We start from the raw sequence: 8,271 nt of genomic DNA on the forward strand, positions 1-8,271 counted from the left end.
TCCTTTTGCACAGCAGTGGGTCTGTCCATCCTTCTAGCAGTGTGTCCTCCAGGTCATGTCTCAATTTCTGTGTCCTAGGACAGCTCTCTGCTTTGACAGGCTATTCAGGAGCCACCAAAGCAAATGACTTGTGTTCCATACAAATATCTTCTTTTAGAAGGGAAAGCTTCTGAGTTGTATCTTAAAATGATGGAATTTATAATTATTTTCATTTTCAAAAAGTTTGTTGAATACTTAACTGTAGATAGCTTAACTGCAGAGTAGCATTGGCACACATGGGGTTGATTTAAATAGTGTAGACAAGAAGGTAGATCATGAAAGTCCCAAACTTTTTGTCCTCCTCCATGCATTCAGATTTCTAAGAAATTAATAAACCTAATTGCAGGTTTTGTATTAGTAGTATAGACCATTGGGATTATTGAATATGATGTTCTAGATTATTCATTAGTGATCCCAAATGTAATTGGTTTAGAGTAATCCAGCATCTAAAGTATGAATTCCACATATGAAGCTGGGATGTGGGAGCAAGTCTCCTAGGAAGTGAGTGAGTATCACCACCAATTCAGTGCCCTTCCATCTCTGTTTATAGGCCTCTATGCTTGTAAAATGTTGACCATCTTTCTGCAAGAAGAAGGCCAGTTGCTACCTCCAGTGATGGATGTGTATGGAAAAGTTCTAAGAGTAAGAAAGAAATGGCTTTTGTACATGTCTTAAATATTTCAGAATAAATTAAAAAACACAGAATAATAATTCATAGTCATATATATTTGTTGTTTAAGTTGCAAAAAACAAATTCCTTTTCAGTTAAACAGAAAAGGAATTTACTAAAGAATATCGTGTAGCTCATAGATTCTCTAGAAGAGCCAAGGAATCAGGCTTAGAGGCCATGCATTCAGGAACAGTGCCTAAAGAAGACTACTGATTGCTCCAGCTGAAGCCACACTGCCATCATTACTCAACACAGACACCATAACTGCCATTGCTGATTCTGGTCAGTGGATGCCAGAATTTCTACCATGGTTGCACCCAAATGCTGGGCACCTATCCAACTATACTCACCAGAAGATGAATTTTAGGTGTTTTCTGCTTATGAATTCACAGTGTTCTCTTATGAATCCAAGTTGCATGGGGATGTTTCTTGTTGGTAGTCATAGTAAAATAGGTACCTGGTGTCTAGCAAAGTGAGTTTCTGGCTTCTACTTTGTGGAAGTGTGACAAAAAAGCTTGAGATTGCTCAAGATGTTCAAAAGATTTGGGGTGGCCCCAAAAAGTGACAAAGATCTACTGCACAAGAACTGATAAGAGTGAGATGTTAAACTGGAGGTAATGCAGCACCTAAAATGGTAGAAATTTCATACTATATTACTATATTATTTGCAGTTGTGGGATTTAACAAGGGTCTGCGTGAATGTCAAATGTGTTCTGTACTATGACATAAAACCTGAACAATTTGCAAAAAGTACAATAAAAATTGTCACTGGAATAATGATATTGACAAGGAATTTTTAAAAATATATATATATATTAATCTCTACATTATACACACACACACACACACACACACACATATATATATATATATATATATATATATATATAATGTCTACACCAAGGTGGGGCTCCAACTCATAACCTGAGATCAAGAGTCCCATGCCCTTCTGACCTAACCACCCAGGCACCCCTCCCAAGATTGCTTTTTAAATTGCTTTATTAATATCATATTATGAAAAGAATAGTTTTTCCCAAAACTGGGTGAAATTGCCCTATGGACAGTAAGTTTTACACTGAGACAAAACAATAATTACAAACTCTTAAGTGGAAACACCAAAAGGTTTACAGAAAAAGTAAATCACTAAACTACAAGCTTATAGAACATAGGCCATGTTATTAACCTCAGGGAAACCTTAGCATTCAAGGTATAAGGCAAAAGTCATAATAATTATCAGGTTCAGGAGTTTGGAAGTGCCTCCTGTGCTGCTCCTTACTCTTTCTTCTGATTTACTTCATCTGTCCTAGGAACTTTCCCACAACATCTCCCACTTCATTGTGATCAATATGCTTGTTAGGTATGGCTTATCAAAAATTAGGGACAAGTCATGTCACTCACTCCAGGTTGACATTTCCTCCACAGTTCTGGCCTTCACTCCCTCCCAAACTGCATAATTCCTCTCTGTCCTGCATGGGGCTCTCTTTTTCTCCTTCATTTTCCTGTTGGGCATTTTCCATGTTGACATTTTTCACCCCTTGTTTCTCTTTGGACACCATTGCTCCTGGGCCTATCTTTGCAGTCTTCTCCTTCTCCCAGTTCTAACCACTGTTGTGGTGCTAAGACACTTAGATGCCCATACCTGGTTCCCTTCTGCCTCCTACTTTTTGGGCCCACCCTTGGCCCGCACACCCTCAGGGACACCCAGAGCAGGTACTGAGAAGGGAGCAATGGAGCAAGCGATGGCTAGGTCTGGACAATAAATTTTAATTAAATTGCAGAAGTTTAACATTTGGCGTAAAATAGATAATATAGTAACCCAACTGGAATACCCTCAAATACTAATACCAGAAATTCTGAAAATGTGTCTAGAAGAGATAGATATTATGTCAGCATTTAGAGGATATTGGTAACTATTTGATACATGGGATAGTAATTTACATTGCATGGAAGTTTTACAATATGAAAAAGGCTTTATGTAAGTTGCTATTTTGAACATGAAAAATCTATTAGGTATTTGAGTTTCTATTTTCATTGTTATAGTTTAGGAATTTATTTTTATTTTTATGTTTTTTAATGTTTATTTATTTTTGAGAGAGACAGAGACAGAATGTGAGTGGGTTAGGGCCAGAGACACACACACACACACACACACACACACACAGAATCCAAAGCAGGCTCCAGGCTCTGAGCTGTCAGCACAGAGCCCGGTGTGGGGCTCGAACTCACAAGCTGTGAGATCATGACCTGAGCCGAAGTCAGATGCTCAACTGACTGAGCCACCCAGGTGCCCCTATAGTTTAGGAATTTAAATTGAAGAGGTCAATGGGTTTTTTTTTTTTTAAGTTTTCTTTAAGTTTATTTATTTATTTTGAGACAGAGAGAGAGAGAGAGAGAGAGAGAGCACATGCCTACAAGCAGGGGAGGCACAGAGAGAGAAGGAGAGAGAAAGAACCCCAAGCAGGCTCCACACTGTCAGCACAGAGCCCAGTGTGGGCTCAAACTCACAAACCAAACGGTGGGACCATGACCAGAACTGAAATCAAGAGCCAGATGCTTAACCCACTAAGAAACCCAGACACCCTGAGAGGTTAACTTTTTAAAGTCACATGCCTATTAAGTGATTCATCTTGAACTCAAGTCTCATGAAGGTAGCCACTTCAGAGACTCTGGATAAAGGGCACGCTATCAAGCATAATAGCACAGAGGACATTATGCAGAGAGATATTGAGATTCCTGAGAGTCTCTTTGGGCTGCCCAAACTTAGCAATTTCCTCTGGTCTGGTTATTTGGTTCTGTTTCAATAAAGGAAGTCTGGTTCTGATTCTTCCTGGACCATACACTAGCAGGTCAGGTTACTGCTATGAAGTTCATCCTCCAATTTGCACAGTTTATTAACTAACCAATCCACAGACATTTGTTGCATAGCTGTGAACAAGATCTTATGCCGGTTGTTTGCAATTATTCTTTCCCCTCTCCATGCACTTGAGATCACTCTTGCTCTTCCTTGTGAGGGGATGGAAAAGCAAGTCACAATCATCTCTCTGTATGGCAAGTCTACCTCTAGTTGAATTATAGAAGTTTAATGTTTAGACACAGGTTATATTTTAGTTTGATGCGTTTTCCTCCCTAGTTAGAGTTGGTAATTTAAAATTAGGACACTTTTTTTTGTCTAATGTGTTTAAAAATTTTTAGAGGTAATACAATTTCTCTCTTCTGGCTCATGATTTGTAATCTTGTTAATCTTCTCTTTCTAATCAATCAAAATGAGTAAAACCTGTAATTACATGGTTTTACTGTAGAATTAATTGGATCTGACCATTCATACTCCTTATAATTGGTTTCCCGAATGGGGTGTGTGGTATTCTAACATCTCACCCAAGTACGCAGTTAAATATTTTCAACCTTCTATAAATTCAAAAACTTTCCTCCTCAATTAATCCTTTTCTATTCATTTCAGATTCATCTAGGCTAACTGATATTAATAGTTTCCTATCAAGTCAATAGGAAGATAACACATTTTTTTTGCCTTTAAAAAATGTTATTAAATTTTAACTTCAGCTTTATTTTTTAAAATTAATTAATTTATATTTTAATTTACATCCAACTTAGTTAGCATACAGTGCAACAATGATTTCAGGAGTAGAGTCCAGTGATTCATCCCCTATGTATAACACCCTGTCCTCGTCCCAACAAGTGTCTTCCTTAATGCACCTTACCCATTTAGCCCATCCCCCCCTCCCATAACCCCTCCAGCACCCTTCTGTTTGTTCTCTATATTTAAGTGTCTTTTATGTTTTGTTCCCCTCCTTGTTTTTATATTATTTTTCTTCCTTTCCCTTATGTTAATCTGTTTTTTATCTTAAATTCCTCATATGAGTGAAGTCATATGATATTTGTCTTTCTCTGACTGACTCATTTCACTTAGCATAATACCCTCCAGTTCCATCCACGTAGTTGCATATGGCAAGATTTCATTCTTTTTTGATTGCCGAGTAATACTCCATTGTATATATACCACATCTTCTTTATCTATTCATCCAGTGATGGACATTTGGGCTTTTTCCCTACTTTAGCTATTGTTGATAGTGCTGCTATAAACACGGGGGTGCATGTGTCCCTTCGAGACAGCACACCTGTATCCCTTGGATAAATGCCTAGTAGTGCAATTGCTGGGTCATAGGGTAGTTCTATTTTCAGTTTTTTGAGGAACCTCCATACTGTTTTCCAGAGGGGCTGCACCAGCTTGCATTGTCACCAACGATGCAAAAGAAATCCTCTTTTTCCGCATACTCGCCAACATCTGTTGTTGCCTGCATTGTTAATGTTAGCCATTCTGACAGGTGTAAGGTGGTATCTCATTGTGGTTTTGATTTGTATTTCCCTGATTATGAGTGATGTGGAGCATTTTTTCATGTGAGGAGACAACACATTTTGACTGGATTTTTAATTTATGCAAAAAACCATTTAGCTTCAGATATATCTTTTCATGTATCAAACCAAAAGAAAACCAATGAAAGCTTTTCAAATTTATGAAACAAGACTTTCAATACATTTATTATTAGTACTCTAATGATAATCCTCAGGATATGGAGTATAAACTAATTATAAAATAACACACTTGAGTTAATGAAGTCACTACAATACACAATAGTAGTTTTCCATTGGTTAGGATTCTTTAGTTGATAAGAACCTACTGGTACATGTGAATTTTTGGTGAAGTGCAAGCAACCAGTGCCAGTGAAACCATCCTACTAGCCAAGATGATAATTGTTCTTTGTTGTACATTCATTTAAAAAAATTTTATTGACCATCTGCTAGAATGTCAAACACTCATGTAAGTTCTGCGAATGAAAAGTACTGAAAAAGACATACAAGGTCCCTGTTTTCATGAAGACTATTATTGAGAAGGGCAGAACTAAAAACCTAGTAAACACAGAAATGATTAAGATAATATCAAAGACATAGACTTGTAATGAAGGTGGTAAGCATAGCAATGGGATAAAAAGTGACCGGGGTAGATCTACATGGGATTGTTGGCTATGTCCCTTCTGAGGCAGTGACATTTTGCTAAGACTTGGATAACAAAAGGCAACTATGGAACAGTCTGTTAGCTTTCACACAGATGCTGCTTATTTATGTTTTAATGGTTAGTCTAGAGTGATGCTTCTACTCAATAGTTTTAGAAATGCGATAGTTTTCTCACGCTGTTGACTTTATTACAGTACATCCTGATTATTCTTTTAAAATATTTTTATGCCACTTCTAAGGGTTCAGTGCTAATTTCCTTATGAGTTCCTTTGAAACTTAAATACTGATGGATAATTTCACAAATACCAGTATGCCTCTAGTTATGTCACTGCCTTACAGCAATGACAGTCCAAATGGGTAAGTGCTGCTATGGAAAACACAGGATACTAGAGCCTGTCTATCTCTGTTTTGGAGACCAGGTTAAGATTTTCTGAAATAAGACACTTCTAAATTGGATCTTGAAGAACAAAGAGAAGTGTCCCAGAGAAAGGAGCAGGGGAGCAGGAGAGAAAAGTCTTCGACATGGAGGAACGTGTGCACAGGCCCCCAGGGAGAGAGAACATGGTACATTTAAGAAACCACATATAATCTGCATTTGGCCGAATTATATAGCACACAAGCACAATTATAAAATGAGAGAGAGGATGCTAGCAGAATGAGCAGAAGTCAATAACAGAGGGTCTAGTAAGACTTGTTAAAGAGGTAGGACTTTAGAGCTGAAGAAAAAGAAAATATTCATTCATTCAACACATTTTTATTAAATACCTCCTATGCGCCATGCACTATTCTAGGCACTGGGAATACATCAATGAACAGACAGAAATACCTGCCTTCATTCTGTCTATATTCTAGAGGCAAGGGAAAGTAGATAATAAACATCAATTCTTTTTTATTTTTGGCTACCCTCATTTCTTTTTTCTTTCTTTCTTTTTCTTTCTTTCTTTCTTTCGTTTGTTCGTTCTTTCTTTCTTTCTTTCTGTCTTTCTTTCCTTTATTGAGTATAGTTGACATACAATGTCACATTAGTTTCAGGTGTACAACAGTGATTGACAAATTTATATACTATGCTATGCTCACCACAAGTGTAGCTATCATCTGTCACCATAGAACATCATCACAATATCATTAACAGTATTCTTTATGCTGTGCCTTTTGTTCCCATGACTTAATTCATCCATAACTGGAAGCCTGTGTCTCCCGCTCCCCTTCACCCATTTTGCCCAGCCTCCCCTCCCCACTGGCAGCCATCAGTTTGTTCTCTGTATTTTCACACCTCGTTCTGCTTTTTGTTTGTTCATTTTTTTTAAGATTCCACACATAAATGAAATCATATGGTATTTGTCTTCTTCAGTCCAAATTATTTCACTTAGCATAATACCCTCTAGGTCCATCCATGTTGTCGCATGTGGCACGATCTCATCCTTTTTTATGGCTAAGTAATATTAATCATGTAAAATGCTAAGGTTTTGAGGATTTTTGAGCTGGATATAATATGGAAGAAATCTTTCAACTGGGAACACTTGAGAGATTATAGGTTAATACCAAAAATATATATGTCAGTGACAGTGGCACTTGAGATTTTGGCATACCCTTCACTTTTCTGAGTGAAACTGAACTACCATTTCTCAGACACAAGGACGACATTTTCCTTCCTCCTATACCCTTTCTGGTCAGGATTGCTCCATAACTCTGAATCCCATGAATTCTCAATAGTAAGTATTCTTTAAATAAAAAGAGACTAGTAGATAGATTGGTAGCAAGAGGGATATGAATATCTCAAAGCTCTTTGGAAGTCAGTGAAGTTTTATTGTTTCACAGAGATTTGTTAATATTGTGCCTGTAAGCTAGGGCTGCAGCATCCAAACTTCTCTACCACAGAACTTTGTGGAAATTGTACTTAATTTGGAAGAATATGCTATTACAATACCAAGCAGTTCAAGGGATCTTTTCATGTCTCATAATATTTACCCTATAGTTAGTAAGAGTTGATCATATATCATATAGTAACTAAGAGTTGATTCTAATAAATTAAGTTTTATGATTAAACAAAGTTCTGATTTTTATTGTTGTGGAGACAGTGGAATGACATTTAGTTAAAAAAACAAACAAACTACTCTACTGTTTACCAACTGGATAGATTCCACTGAAGCACCAACAGATTGCTCTAAAGATAGTTCCACATTGCCATCAACTTCCTGTTTTGGAGAGAAGAAAGGAATCACATTTTAAGCCTCTGTCTCTTTAAAACAAAATGCGAGGTGGTGAACTACGTGGCACTTTTGATTATATGTTGAAACTGCACTAAGTCCCTGAAATCCAAAAGAATATTGCACTCTGGTCCTTTGTGCAGAATACTCACATGAGTGCTCACAGGAACCAATCCAGAAGCAAATTGCTGCTGATAGTAACTGACAGCATGAATTACTGCACTCTCAGAGACTCTGCCAGCATCAACCCGTATGATCTCACTTTTGCTCATATGGCAAGCAGAATTTGTGCATGTGCTAGAACCAACCTCCCAAGTTCAGGGAACA

General features: G+C 37.4%; 1 pseudogene; it reads right to left on the reverse strand.

Moving 5' to 3' along the window:
* Positions 1 to 1,911: 1,911 nt before the first annotated feature.
* LOC125935149 (protein BEX4-like) lies at positions 1,912 to 2,339 on the reverse strand (annotated as a pseudogene).
* Positions 2,340 to 8,271: the final 5,932 nt, after the last annotated feature.

Source organism: Panthera uncia (genome assembly GCF_023721935.1).
Source record: "Panthera uncia isolate 11264 chromosome A1 unlocalized genomic scaffold, Puncia_PCG_1.0 HiC_scaffold_17, whole genome shotgun sequence".
Taxonomy (NCBI): Eukaryota; Metazoa; Chordata; class Mammalia; order Carnivora; family Felidae; genus Panthera; species Panthera uncia.